Here is a 15871-nt window from a genome sequence, read left to right as displayed (position 1 = left end):
AGGGATAAAATGGGGGCTGTTTGTCATAACATTCATGCTCTGAGATCAACTGAGTCTTGCACTTTTATTTCCCCTTACGCTCTGTGAGATTTCTACACAATTTCTAACAGTTTATGGACTCCAGGGGAAAAAATATATTTGTGTATTGTCAAATGAGGCAACAACAATTAACCAAGAATGGAATAACATATAAATGGAGTAATACCCAGCACATGCACTGAGGACTTTGCAATACAAATAAGAGTATTATTGATTTATCTGTGGGTATATTTATCCATTCTGTATTGTGTATTTTGCTGCTCTGTCAACTACTGTAGGTCTTGTATATAATCCTCTGCAGTACATTTTAGGTTTTTACTTACCTGAAAATTTTATATCAGTAGCAAATTTTATCACCCCTTAACATAATTTATGAAATTATTCAGCAGCACAGTTTGAGATGATTCCTCTTTTTTTGCTAGCTGTCAGTCAATAGTAGCTTCCTTTTACCTGTGCTGGTCAGGTTTGGTGGTTTTAAGTGTCTTTGAGGGATCTTGTCAGAAGTTTCAGGGAAGGCTAGCATCACTATAACCTGGATATTCTGTATCCATCAAATTAGACGCCTCAAAAACTTGTAGATTTGTGTGACACAGCTTTTCTCCATGAGAGCCTTGTTAACTCTTTCCCAATATTATGCTTGTTCATATCTACTAGTTCTTTCTTTATTATAGTTTCTATCAATTTGTCTGCTATGGAAATTGGATTTCATTCAGTGGTAACATAAAGTGGCTCCCTTGAAAAACAAAAAACGCTCGCTTAAGGAAAAGAACAGTTCCAAGTCATCCCCCTAAAAAGTAAAAATTCTGGTGTCAGAACTACCCAAAACTGCTCCAGAGGTCTATTCTAGCTTTTCTGCTATCATGAATGTTCTCTTCACTCATTAATTATCAATATGCTCTGCAGATATTGGTGTGTTGTCTGCTATTGATGCCCTTTGTTATTTTTCCTTAAGATTCTGTGACTGCAATTAATGCAGTTACTAATTTTCCAATTAAGGGAGCCAGTTATTGAGATCACATCATGAAACTTAATTGATTTCTCTCTGTGTGTATATGCAAGTCTTAACAGATTTTTTCAAATAGCATTAATTAGCTTTGTGTGTGTGTGTATATATATATCTTACGACAAAATTTTTAATTGATAAAAGTTTATCATTTAAACTTTTGCAGAAATCAGCCACTGTAGAAAGTCCAAAAGTTAGAATTACCTGCTATTACCAAAACTTTCAAAAATATGTGGGAGAGTTGTGGTGGCAGGCAGTTGCTTGCATTCTTTGGGTAAGTAGTATTGCACAGTATCTTTGGTAAGATGTAGAAGTAGTTGTGACACTGGAAGTTTGAGACACTGATACAAAATGTTTATTTATTGCAACGCACCTTAATAGTAAGATTGCTTCATTAATCTGATGGAAATCTTTACTTAGATGTGTATGATTTCAAGAGTAACTCTTCTAATGTGATAAAAAGCATAGAAGGATACTTTCAGCTGTAGAGGTAAGTAGTAGGAAATGGTCAGCCATGTTGGAATTTATGTCGTCAGCCTCATATATAGCAAAAAAATCACTGTTGGTGGAAGTAGAGTTTATTAGAAATTCCACCATTATGTTTATTTACAGGCTGCCAGTTCCTGTTTATAAGAGTGACTGGTTCTTCAAAATCTGGATGGGGAGCCAGGCAGGAATGTTGTAAATCTCAATGACATTTGAGATTTAGAAAGTTGACAGTGAAGTATCAGGAAGATGCAGTCATCGGCTGCATGGGAGTTCTGATCAGAGGAGACTTTAATAGAAAATACTCTTCCTGTCACAATTCCAACAGACAATATATTTTACGCTACTTGCATACATTGACAAAAAAGATGGACGGTATCAACCTGAGTGTATATCAAGCCCCAGATGTATTTGAGTAAACAATGGTTGCGTAGACAGTGGTTGACTCGCAGCGCATGTAATGCTGCTCAAGGGGCAGTTTTATGTAGGTGTCGTCTTAATCTTGGGGAGAAGCTTCTTTGAGAGTGTTGCAAGTTTTATAACTGGCCAGTATACTGAAGTCAGTAGTATACTTCACCTAATTTTAGTTTTTCCTATTACCTATCAGAATTTTTTTTACTCAGATTTAAGCATCAGGTAGAACTCAAATACTTTCTAATTTGATTACCGTAAGAGGCATGGTGCAAGGAAGATGTGCTGAACATCACACTTTTAGGATCTCATACTTCCTTCTGAAGTGCCACCTCATAATTCATAATACATTTGGGTCTCTCAGAAGGCATTAGTGCTATTCGTCCATTCTGTATGGTTAAGACTTACTTAAGTGGGGCATGCCAGGGGCTATGGATGCTCCATCTGTCCTCTTAAACAAAGGAGGCTTCTCTTCTGAGGTGTTACTGCATGACAGCAATAACCCCAGGATGCCAACAGGTGTGGCTTCAGCTTTTATAGCTGCTTTTTTGCTGCTCCAGCTTCAGGAAGGTTATTGTCTAGTTGAGTACTGGTAGTTTTATCTCATTCCTTTTCTTTTGCTTGAAGCATGGAGCTGGACTAAGAAATGCTTCTCTGTTGGAAGTGATGGTTGTCTTGATCCTGAAGCTGTCAGGTTAGTAAGTCATATTAGCACAATGATAAAACATCTGGATAACGTTGTACTAGATTGCAGTTCACTGGTACCTCAAGGCCTAGTTCACAAGCCATAAAAACAGTGTGGTGTTTGTTGGTAAGCTAGTATTCTGTACCGGAGTTGAATGTCCAGACTGAGGAACAAGTTTTTTAGTTACTGGCTGACATTACTTTGGAAACTTGAGTCCAGAAAAGGATAGCTTTCAAGAGTCTTCTCTCAAAAAAAATTTTTAAAAAATCACAATTCCAAACACTCCTGTGCTATGTTTTAGACTCTGAGTACATAAGAAACTTTGTAATGGCTAATGCGGAATTCTGAATCTATTCTGTTTCAAACCCGAGCATATTTCTGGAGCTCACCCAAGGGAAAGCCATTTAATCATGATGAGAGACCAGCTGTCAGAGCAATGTAACAAAACATTTCACTGCTCTGGGAACTTCTCAGTAGCGTGAAAGTCACTGCAAGTCATGGTTGAGTCCTTTGTTGTGAATAAATTATCCAGTGAATTCAGCCTTTTTTCCTGTGCAAAAATTTGTGTAAGCCCTAGCTAAGGACCTTCAGTGAATAATTCTTAGACTATAGATTATTTAGAGAGAATCCACTATATGATTCTTACAGCAACTTACTAGCTAAGTCGTAATTTCCTGCTACATATTTGGATGCTGAAATAAAACATAAAACTTAATCATTATTACATCATACATTTTTACGACAAAAAAATACAATGCTTTTATGCAAAACAACAAAACCACTACTATTAAGGAAGCCATTATAAAATAATGTATTTTGGTGACACTTGTACATGATGCTTGCATTTTCTTTCCATAGAAGTCTTAAGCCAGGAGACCTCAGATTACTTACCAGACTCCTAGTCTGAATCTAAAATGAAAATGTGAACATGGTAAAAGCTAACAGCCCTCTTAATTCCATTTTAAGAACATACTCATCTCTGCTAAGTTATAATTAAAATGCACACTGCATAGAGTACACATTGAAAAAATTTGGTTTGCATCAAATCTCTTCAGGTGGCCTATTCCACTGTCCTCTGAAGTGATGTCTGAAAATGCATGTGTGTGCACAAATGTAATGAAGGGGAGATAAAGCAGTACTCCGATGAAGAGTAACAACAAGCAGTGGATAATGGCTCACCTTGGTATTCAAGAGAAATGGATATATTTTTTGGCTCTGGCACTGGTTTCCTCAAGGAGCTTGGTTGAATCATTTCCCTTTAATGTCATAGTAAAAAGATGTAAAATGGTGACTGATATTTTCTGAAGCCTTTTGAGAGGTCAATAAAATATAAAAGTAATACATGTTTTTGAGAAGGAAAATGAACAGTGTTAATGATAACTGTAAAAATAGCAGTAATACTTCAGTAGAGGTGCAAATGATTTTCTGAGGAAAAAAAATCAAGTATAACTATAACAACGTGATTGGGTTAGCAGATGTTTTATTAGCCAAGTCCCTTTTTCCGTCTCTGACATTTTCTGTGTTTCACAATAAGGTTTCACCAATCAGCACAAACTCTTTGTTTACTGCTTAATAAAAATAACGTAAAATTATACTTATTTTAAAAATCTTTTTCTGATTATGCATATTTTGCTGGCAGATTGTAATGCATATTGCTTCATTGTTTAATTAGGACTTAATGCTAATGTCATTAACATTCTATCTGATAATTCAGTAGGTTACCTATTTATAGGCATAATGAAAGTCTTTATTTTTTTTGTAGTAAAGTGCTTTTGACTGTGCTATTAAATTAAAAATAATGGTAAAGTTACTCTAACCTGACGTTAGCTTTCAGTTTCATTGTCCATGGTTCAGTGAATCTGAAAAATAGTGCTACATGCACTAAACGTGGGGGGTTTTTAAATTATTGATTATTATTATTTTTTTAATAGAGCCTACCTCATCCTTTCTTTTGAGAAAGGAAAAAAAAAAGATCAAATTAAGCAGGAATCTGAGAAAACTTGAGATCTGAAGGTTGAAATACTGTCCTCCTGAAGACTGTTTGGAATGATGACACTAAATTTAAATAATCAGAATCTTTCCCAAATTTTATTCTGGTAGTGCTTATAAATCAGGTAATTAGGCAGCACTTCACCTTTCGGTTTATTACCACAAATATGGATGTGTGCTTTATTTGTGGTTATAAAGTGCAAAATAACTGCTGAATTTTGTAATCCATGTCAACTCTTTAGTAGGAACAATGAATTCTATGGATTTTTTCCTACACAACCTTTTTCTGAGCGTTTGTAATATCTTATTTGCATAAATGATCTTTTCTAGAAAGGTTTTTAAATAAAAGCAGTGGGATACCTGTAACAAAAATCAATAAGCACAAAAATGTGAATGAAGTACACTTCAAGGAACTCCTAAAATTGTGTTATGGCCTTATTTTGGATAGTATTTCACCTGATATCCTTTTGTACTGTACTTATAAAAACAATATATATACAGTGATCATATTGTACATGTTCTTATTTAAATTCATTGTCTTACAGCTTGAATTATGTATATTCGTAGGGCTCTTTCTATGCTTTGTAACATGTCCCTGTTTAATTAAACAGGTCTTTTCAGTGTGTGCTCTACACTCTAGGAGTCAAGCATAATGAAGGAGGTTTAATGGTGCTGGGCCAATGAACAATACTTGAATAGTAAGTGGGAAGTAATAGAAGGTAAAGAAAATACATTTGAGCGGGAATGAGTATGTCTGCTGGCAGCGCTGAGGAAGAGGGTCTGTGTGTCTCTGCTCCTCTTGGCTCCTCTTCCATCTGCCTTGCATTCATGAAGCCTCTTCTATCCAGTACATACCTGGTTACTCCAGAGGGAGAAATAATCCCCCTTCTTCCTAGGTGATTACACTTGACCTTGTCACTTCCTTCCTGACAAAATAATAAAAAATAAACTAAATTTGTGGTGCAGTGCAACGCAGGATGGCACAAACAAAGGCCTTGGGGGTTTTGGGTGGCCCCTCTGAATCTCTCGAAGCTTTGCAGTTGATAAATAATGGCTTCTCTGGCCAAGGACAGTCTCTGTCAAGTGGAAGGTGCTGTTACGGCACCTCAGCGTTCAACCGGTAGTGTTTTCAGCTCCGCAGGAGCTGAAGTCATGAACCACTGTTACCAGTTCATCCTGCACAGGGCAAACTAAATGCAACTCTGGATGTAAATTTTTGAATTTTTTTATTTTTAAAAGAATTTGAGGTAAGTTTTGAGTTTCTTTTAGGCACTCCTGTGGCTGTCATCCTTGGTGATTTTTGGAAAGAAGACTAAGAACAAAACAAGCTAAGAAAATTGTTCTCTGAACTTGACTGACATCTCCATAATGCTGGGCTGAGAGGGGCTTTCTCCAGGAAAGCTCATACTGCGCTGCTCTGAAGGAGCTTACTCTATCGTATTGAGTCTGGTTGGTGTTTTGGATGCTACGGTAGCTTTACACTGTAGGTCTTAAACCTATGCTTATTAAAATCAATAGATATTTTTCTTACAAAGCCAGTTGGAAAGGTTTTTAAAGAATTATTGGAATTTTTGGATTAGCGCAGATGAATTCATTCTGTTTCACTGAATTGAATTACAGCATTGTATCTGTTGCTAGTATATTAATAAAATCTATGAAGCCAGCCTTAAAACGTAGTTCCTTTGTGAAGAGACTTTTTTTCTAAAGAATAAGCAGGAAGGATTTTTCAAAGATGCGTATTTTTCTCAGAGTAATGTTGCATACAGACTGGAGATTGCTTCTTCTATTGAATTGCATAATGAAAAATCAATCAGTTTAATGGTTGACAAACTTTGACATTCAAATAAAAATGTTGCTGGTATTTTCATAAAGACCTGTAGGCAAAACTAGATTCAGTGACTTTAATTTATGCAATAGTAAATGTCTGCCAAAACATTGTACAAATGACTGTATAATGAGGCAATAACAACTATGAGGAACGGAAGGAAAGCAAACAGAGGCTAAATTTCTCAGTTTTTACAGATTATATAATTTTGCAAAGCTTTTCAATGTAAAATATGTTTCTACAGCATCCTCTTCAACAACACATTCTGTTTTGAAAGCAGTTGCTTAAAATCATCAAAACACATTGATCTGAAACTGTTGTGTGCTATCAGATTACAATGCTTAGTTTTTCTACTTGTTCAGTCTTCTACCAAGGCTGCGTTTACTTCTTGACCACTTCTCATCTTACTGTATACTCTGCAAAACCTAGCTAAATAAAAAACCCTTGTTCATAGTGCTTCTATTATATTTTTCATGTGCCAGTGAGCAAAAGGGAAGGTGAGAGAAGACTTTCCAGTGAAGGAGGAAAAGAAAACAGCAAAAGGCTTGACAAGCTGCTGGTTTTGCATGGGTGTTGGTTGTTCTGACTGTTTGGGGGTTTTCTTCTTTGATTCAGAGGGGAAAGAAATCCCAGTGAGGGAAGAGGACACCTTTCGTTCCTCATTCATTTTTGCTTTTAATGTATGTTTGAACATGGTACTCTGAGGAAGAGCAAAGAGGGTGCTGAGCTACCACTTTCAGCCTAGGCACTGCCATCCTAGAGGCAACAGACTGGCTTAATAAATCCTGTTAGCCTCTCTTCCTCAAGCGTTGTCTAGCTACAAGCTTTTCAGTGTCACTTAGCCCAGAATATTCATCCTTCCTCCAGTCACCTTCACTTTCATACAATCATAGAATCTTAAGGTTGGAAAAGACCTCTAAGATCATCAAGTCTCTTCAGTGGCTGCCTCAAGCTCGCTACTTCAGTTGTCACCTGCCTCTGGTTGGTTTGACTTGTGTTGAGTTTGCCAGGTAGTGACTGTGTCTCTATTTCAGTAATAGAGATTAATTCTAATAAATTTCTTGGTGGTACATTAAATGTGCCAGGCAATTCACATATCACTGGTTCATTGTGTGTTTTACCACTTCTTTTCCTGAAGCAAAAAATTTTTTTTTCCAGGAAGTTCAGGAGAGTATTCCCTTTTCAGTCGATGGGATTAATGACAATTATGCTTCTTTTCCATCTTTATCATTCTTTGGTTTTTGTCTCAGTATGATGACTGATTTTTAGTATCTCTGATTTATAACTGGCAAAAACAAATTGAAGAGTTTAAATGATTTCCTTACAGCTGTAGAAGGAGAAAATGGTAGAGCCCATATTGAAGTATTGTTCCTATTTTTTCCTTCTAGCTAAAGTTAGAGATGTTACTGTATACCTTTTATTTCTAGAGTAATTTGTGTGGTGATCTCCTAGCATATCAGGAGATGTCTGTAGTATGTTTTATTCAAGAGCTTTGCATTACCACTGATGTTAATGCCTAGATGGAAGCTGATACGGTAAATGTTTGTTCCCAAGTGTAAAAAGTTTTGTTGGGGGGTTTGTTTTGTTTTAAATATAACCAGCTGCAGTATTTATTTGGACTGACGTATCTCGCAAGTATTTAATTACTTTTAGAGGGGAAAATGTTACGCCATATTTGCAGTTTGGAAAAGCTGTGGTCAGGACAGAAAGATAGCTGTGGCTCAAAGTCGTGTGGAGTGTGCGAGCAGGGACTCTGTCCTTCTGCAGTAGGGTTCTGGGCTGTTTCAGCTCTGGTTTTTTGAGCAGCATGTAACAGGACCGTGAGCTACTGAAAACAAGGTGTAGCCTATTCGCTGTCCTAGTATCAATTGTGAGCGTGTATCTACTCAGGTATGTATTTCCCCGTCATAGATGTGAATGAACTCTTAAGGCATAGGGGGTTTCGTACTTAAAAGCCAAAGCAACTACTCATGAGGACACAAGTTTTTCTAGGTGTTTGGGACATCTGTGTTTCCTGTTGACACTTTGCAGCATGAAAAGAGTATGCATGTTGCATCTCAAGAGCAAGACAATATTTGATATTAACTGTAAGATGAAAATGTGCATTAAAAACTCTAAAAGAAAATGCAAGCTTGAGGAGGCAGTAACTGATTGACATCTGTGGAAGTCATTTTCTTTTGTGATTCTGGCATTTCATATTGCTAAATGTCATCCACGGCTATCTGGTGTATATGTCAGTAAGCAATACAGATGTTCTGCGTACCACCATCCTTTTTGATCACTGCCAACATGTAAACTTACCATTTAAAAGCAGTCTCTGAGAATAAATGTAGTGAAAAGGAAGATTGGGAAGCACTGGGTTATATGATGACAAAGCAAGTGGGTTTTAGAGTCAGCTTATCTCCTGCTGAAATAGAGTAGGAGTTGAATCAAATGAGATTCTTCAGGTTCTAAGCTAGTTGGTCATTAGATATTACATAATTTAATTTTCATATGGAAAAAAACAGATCCTAGTTACATTTTCAGTCTAATGGGCTCTTAGGTGAAGCTTGCATGTAAAGAGTTACTTGGGTTTTACTTCGGGGGGGGTGGTGCTAAAATTAGTATTTTATTTAAACATACTTTAACACCAGAAAATTCAGAGACTTGTTGGGGAAGGAATCTGGCTTAAAAACACTTCTGAGACTCTATGCAAGAAGGTTATTTAGCCCTTTGTGTCTGAGTTAAAGTGAACAGGTTCAGAACGGTTACATTTCTCTCAACTCTGCTTCGGTTTTGGCAAGCCATCCTAGATGGCTCTGTAGGTAGTGTTGAAGCTGGAGCTTCATAGCTAAATAACCATCAGCACACTAGTATGTGGATACATAGCAAGTGATTAAAAATAAAGCAACAAAACTTTCTCTCTTCTTCCTGACTAAAGCATGCTTTCTCAGCAGTAGAACTAAAACAGTTTGCTAACCTCTAGCACTTGTGTCAGCAGCAAAATTGAAAGTATTTTTTGTCACCTGCACTGCTGTCAGCAGAAAAAAAAATAGAAAGTAGAGGAGCATAATTTCAGCACTAACATAAGTATCAGAATGATTTACCTGTCTGTTCTGCTTCACTTTCATCTCAGCTTTCAGGGCTTCATTCATCAATCTTTTATTTACACACACATATCTCATTTTTACACAATTTCTTTCTCCCTGACCAGATGGCTGCGTTGTCTGCTCGGTGTTCATCAAAGAGAATGAGAAAATACACGGATGCGTAGTGTCATCTGGGTAGGATTTGGCTAACTCTATTTTTCAGCAGCAATTTTGTAAGTATTCAGATAATGAAAAAGAACACTTAGACGTTTCAGAAAAAAACACAAAATTCTCAAACTTAAATACATATCTTATTTTTATCCATATGAAAACATTTTCTCTCAGTCTGTGCACCAGATTTGTTTCATCACACGCAGCAACTTAAGTGGCAGTAGGTAGTAGGATTAATATAAAACTGAAAGCATGTCAAAAAAAGAAAGGAACATCTTAAAATGAATAATTCTTTTAATACTGTTTTTTAAAAATGCTAATATTAATTTGAATAGCATATACAAGTGCTGTAGTAGTTCAATTTATATTTCATTTATAGTGCCTATTTTGTCTGTATACAGTTCTATTTTTAGAAAGAGCTTAGTGAGTTTGCTTCCAATGAGCTTTTCTTGAAATGTTTAGAACTTTTTATGAAGAAGCTTGTTCTATTCTTAAAATGCTTTCAAATCTTAATCTAACTTTTTGCAAAATTTTTCTTGCCTAATTTCACATAACATGCCTTGTCTGTAGGACTTCCACATTTTTTTTTGTTGCATTGTTAGCTTCTTAAGTGCTACTCCCCTATAAACTTAGCCTATAGAATTTAGCTTTAGTGTGATCCATTCATTTTTGCACCTTGTTTAAAATTTAACATATACACAATAGAAATAAATGTTAGTAATTATGTTTCAAATTTTTATGAGTCCTATCATTGTAAATTATATATTTTCCAAGTGTTTATTTTCTCTTTTTCTACCAGACTCAATCTCTATTTTTGTTTGATGGCAGAGTTTGTGATTAGTTTGGAATTACTTACTGGCTGATTAACTTGACTAATCCCAGGCAAAGAATGGAAAAGAAAAACTTTGTAGGAAATTCCATTCCATTTGACAGTCAGCATTGTATTATGGATGACAAGTATCATCAGATGAATTTTACATCATTTTTCAAGATTAATGTTCATAAAGGTATTTGTACAGATGTAATATATACTTCAGATGTAAGTTGTTGGCTTGGCTAGAACGCAACGGATTATGAGAATATTATGAATAGAACACATGTAAAATGGATTTAAATCAGCTAAGAGACCTCAGAAAGGAGCTAACAATGGGAAATAGTCTTTGAAAGGCAGTATTTCTGGCAGGGTACAAAAGTATTATGTTCTTCAATATTCTTATCAATAACGTAACATAAATATTGTACTACCACTCAGAACATTTGCCACTGACAAAATGATTATGGCTTAATAAGCATTGACAAGGACAGAGCCATTATGCATAGTAATACAGCTTGTAATGGTAAGCATTGGCCATTATAATAAACTACATGTTAATGCTGCTGTAGTCAAATGTATTCTTGTAGAACAGGGAAAATAGGTTATAACTCGGGAATGGACACCATGTCCAGGAAGGAAGTGACTTTGAAAAGGCTTTAAAGAGAATAGTGGTAAATGACCCAACAGAAACTCCCAGAAAATGCTGTGTAATATAGGATAGCCCAAATTTGATAATAATACAAAAAATTATTTTTGCGCTGCTGAGGTTACTATGTTTTTATTTTTGATTCTGCAGTGTGTTGTCTTTAATTCTAGTATTTAAATTGTAAACAATGTTGAAGAACTTACAGAACTTAGAGAAGAGCTTCAAATATGAGTCAAACTAGAAAAACACCTGTAAATTAGAGATTCCAAGGTTGGCTTGCTGAGCTACTAAAAAAATAATAGGATAACTGTTAGTGTACAGATAACTTCATTGGATCAAGGTCTGTGTACTAAAGTCTTTCTGGTGCAAACACAACAAGGACCAGAACCTCAAGCAAATTAAATTCATAATTGAAAACTGTGAAACAAGCAACCAGAGAAGGTGATGGCTTTTCTCTTTCAAAAAGTCTTTGGACAAAGACTGAGTTTCCTTTCTGTAAAGTGTGTGCTCCCATACAAGGCATTTAAATAAATAACTGGAATAAATGACTGAAATTCTATGACTGTGATGCAGAAATCGGAATAGCTCATTGAAAGTGAATTTCTGCCCTTAAAGGTAAAAGTATGTGGTAATTTCTGAATATTATTGTTCTGATTACAGAGATGTGGTATAATTTATTGGTTAATTTACTGAAAAGGTATGCTGAAAAATGGGTGGAGAAGAACAAGTGCCTCAAAAATAGCAGTCTCTCAGGAGATATTGGAGGAGTCGAAGGGAAAATGCCCAAACTATTTGCTGTGGTGATTTAATCTCTTTTACAACAACCTACAAAACTGTTTTTACTTAGACTGAAAAAGAGCTGATGGACATAAAAGAGTGCAAGAAACCGAGCGGAATTGAGAGAGACTTTCTGTTAAATGAGAAACAGCAGTCGCTGAAGTGAAGCTAAACTGAACCATAGCCCTCTCCTTTCCTTTAATTCTTTCCACTGAGATTGCATAAAGAAGCAAGCTCTGCTTAAACTGGAATGTAAGAAAAATAGGCATTTAGATCATTGTTATAATATTTTTTAGTTTTATATCTACTGCTAAAGATGACTTTTGGCTCTGAGGACTCCTGTGTCATTTTATACCACTTAATACATATTTTCAGAGGAAAAAAATTCAAATACTAAAATGTAGTCAGACTTGAAGCTGGATACATACAAAATTATGGCTCGGGACAGAAACTTAAGAGACAAGTATTAAGTTCTCTGAATACAAAACAGTGGAGGGGTTTGCTTTCAAATTCTCCATACTCTTTCGGTCTTTTGGACTGAAAACATAAAGCTAGAACCCAAGATGCGTAGTCTGTCTTTTCTGTGCAAGCACTTTAAAGTTCAAAATTCAAGAAAAACAATGACTGCAGCTCTAGTTATAAATAGTTAGAAGATCTATCTGTGACATTTATTTTAACTATGTCTATTGTTTCACATTATTTCCATGGAAGGAATGTTAAAAATTGGTCTGTTTAAAAAAAACAACCCCAAACCACTAGTTTTTTGTAATTGGTGCTGGAGGATTGAATTTTTCTTTGCTGTTTCTGCTAGAACTGGATAGTAGTTGTAATACGTACATTTTCAAGTAAAGGTATAAGAATTTTGAACATTTTAAAAGGTTCTTTCTACCAGTAGAGATGTAAGAGACTATTTCAGAGTCCTCTCTCCACTGTAGGTAGGGAATACTGCCATCTGGAGAAAAAAGGAAGAGCACTGTGTTACACCCGATGGCAGCAAGCAACTCAAAATTCAGAGTTCAGAAGCACTAAGTGACATGGGACACATTTTCTTGGGGCAATCTAATAGGCTGTGAGGACAGCAGGACATCACTTACCCAAGAGCAGGACAACTGTGATTTTGTTGATGGAGTGTCCTCAGCAGGGCATCTCAGGTTTCAGGAATGGTCCATGCTAACAGTAACTATCCTTCTGAGGCTGTGAACTGCCCTGAAAATGAATATGAGCCCTTGCAGCATAGAAATGAGGAACTTCAATTTCTGCTGAATCATTTTTCTATGTCTTGGAAAGAGAATAGCCATGATAGATGCAATGCAGTGAAAGAATAGGAGCTTCTGGACTTCCATGCATATCAACAAGTTCCAAAACTGCTAACCCTCCATCTTTATTATGATATAAAAGCTATCAAAATCCAAATACCTCCTCTCCCACCTCCTTTCAACATTATGGAGCTTGATACATAGTGTAGGTTGTTAGTTTGATAGTATTTTTATAATACTGTTGTTAGTACACATCTGTGGGATGATGCATGCTTGCAAACCTCATAAATAGGGCTGATATCCCCATTTGTGAGGACAGAAAACTCAACAAGGAGGTTGTGACCTGCCCAAAATCGCATGTGATTTAGGTATCTTAGGTATCAGAGGCTAGCTTAGCCCACAGATTTACCACTGCATAGGCCACAAAATCAAGAGTTTCCAACTTAAGGAAAAAACACTTGAAGTAAACTTGTATGTGGGAGGGAGAACATGAAGTAAATTTTCAGGATGGTCATTGTGACTCAGTTCTAACTAGTCAAGACAGAGGACTTGATACTTCTTTGAAAGCATCAGCTCAGTGTTGCGGCTGTGCTCAGGGGCCTAAAGAGAAACGTAAAACTTAAGAAACAGAAAACAAAAAACGAAGGCACCCTTTTGCTAAAGTAAGGCCTTACTAGTTATGGAGTTCACATGTGTCTTGGTTCAGAAATACCTTTACTTCCTGATTTTGGAAACCCAGGAAAGTTTTAAGACAGTGAAATAATCAGCAGTATGGGGCAGGTTTCTTACAAGGATAGAGCAGAACTCTACAGCCTGCGTAAGAAATGCATGCAGGGCGATCTAGCAGGTCTATAGCACCATGAATGATTTGGAGAAAATGTTTAGAAAACAATTTTTAGTTATTTTTCATAGCACAACAGATAACAATATGCCAAGGCATTATCAGGTATGAAAGAGGTTAATGTTTCGAACTGTGGAGTGAGTTTGGGGGTTGTTTTTAGGTTTTGGGGTTTTTTTTCTTCCAGAAAAGTAGTGGCTATTAGATGTCATTTTAAGCTATTTCTAGTTCTTTCATTCTGTGTTTAACAGTAGAATTTTAAAGGTGTTTAGCAATGTAGATTTTTTTTTTTTCCTTCCTCAGTGAGTGCTAAGAATGTTAGTGCATTGAGTCTTGATCATAAACCCTGATTCTGTATTTCTTACGTAAGGGTTTGGTTTTTTTTTAAAGTTTTCACTTAGTTTATAAAAGGCATTTTCTAAGCTTTTCAGGTTAGATCTAGTTCTAAGGACATATATAATTTAGGAATGATAGCTAGCTCATCATTATGTTTTCCTATCTTTTCAAATCTTCTTTGACAGCTGCACTGTCCTTAACCGCTAATTCAGAGAAATGAAAAAATCCAACCACAAGAATATTTAATTGCTGTAAGTACCTGCTGACTATTAATCTCTGCTAGCGTAGAGTAATATAATAAATTTTGTATGGATATACTGATTACCACCATATGATTATCAGACAAATTACTTATGATCAGTGCTTTTCCAGTGGATTCAAACACCCTGCTGCTATTACTGTACTAAACTATGCAATGAAATTATTTGTTCTGGAGTTCAAAGATCTCATTTTTTCCTCATGGGTGGCATATAGCCTGCCACATAAGCAAAAGCTTGTTGTGTGTTCCTGGAATTCTTAAGCTCTTTAGTCATTACAGGATTAGCATGATTTTTTTTTTTTTTTTTTCAGTGAAACTTTAGATTTAGTGACATCTACACAGAAGATTAAGACTTTTGTTTTGGTTCAGATCTCCATCTTTTTTAAGGTAATGCTGAAAGCTATGGTTTATAAAAAGATGGAATATGTCTGTGTCTTGAAACTGTCGTGTATTAGGCATAAGGATTGTTGACAGGTCATGATGGAAACGTGTTACATCAGATTCTAAGGTAGCCTAGCCTCACCTAACTTCTTTGACGTTTAAGATAACTCCAAAAGAGAGCATGTTTTCTGATTACCTGAAAGGTAAAATAAATACTTTTGTGTTAAGCAGAACATTATCAGACAGTGTTGGGAGGCACAATGAAAAGAGGCTAGAAATAGGGAGGGGAGGATGTACAATGATATAAGCCACTACTTTAAGAAAAAAAAATCCACTGAGGAGACAAACTACTAGTAGATTACAATTGTCATTCTTGATTATATGACTCTTCCATGTATTGTAGTATCCTGTTGTCAGTCACAGCTGGTATCTGATGCTTCCATCCTGAAATCTGCAGATGTGTTTTTTTGGATCTTTATAAATACTTGTAAGACATGTTACTTTTAGCATCAAGGTAATGAATTAGATGCACGGCTTCTCTGAAAGCCTTAGGTGAGGCGCTATCAGGATGCTGATCACCCAGAGCAGAATTTGTGTGGAGACAACCTTTCAGAGAAACACTTTCTATTAAGTACATGCATGGGTTTTGGAAGGATATCTTGTAATCTATTCTAACAAAAAAATTATCTTGAAGAGATGAAGATTTTTTGGTTTTGGGAAAAAAAACCTTCCTAAAAATTAATTGGTACAATTGCAGTTAGCAATTTTTAGAGATGTGTAGTTCCATGTTAATAGTAGTAAGATCCTTGTTTCTTGTGATATCTGTTCACAGTGCATTTCACAGATTATTTATAGTTTAGTTTTGTTTAAGAAGAGTGGGGGTTTAT

Source organism: Balearica regulorum, chromosome 11 (genome assembly GCF_011004875.1).
Source record: "Balearica regulorum gibbericeps isolate bBalReg1 chromosome 11, bBalReg1.pri, whole genome shotgun sequence".
NCBI classification, from domain to species: Eukaryota; Metazoa; Chordata; class Aves; order Gruiformes; family Gruidae; genus Balearica; species Balearica regulorum.
The sequence above is the reverse complement of the archived record's forward strand: the minus strand, read 5'-3'. Positions refer to the sequence as shown.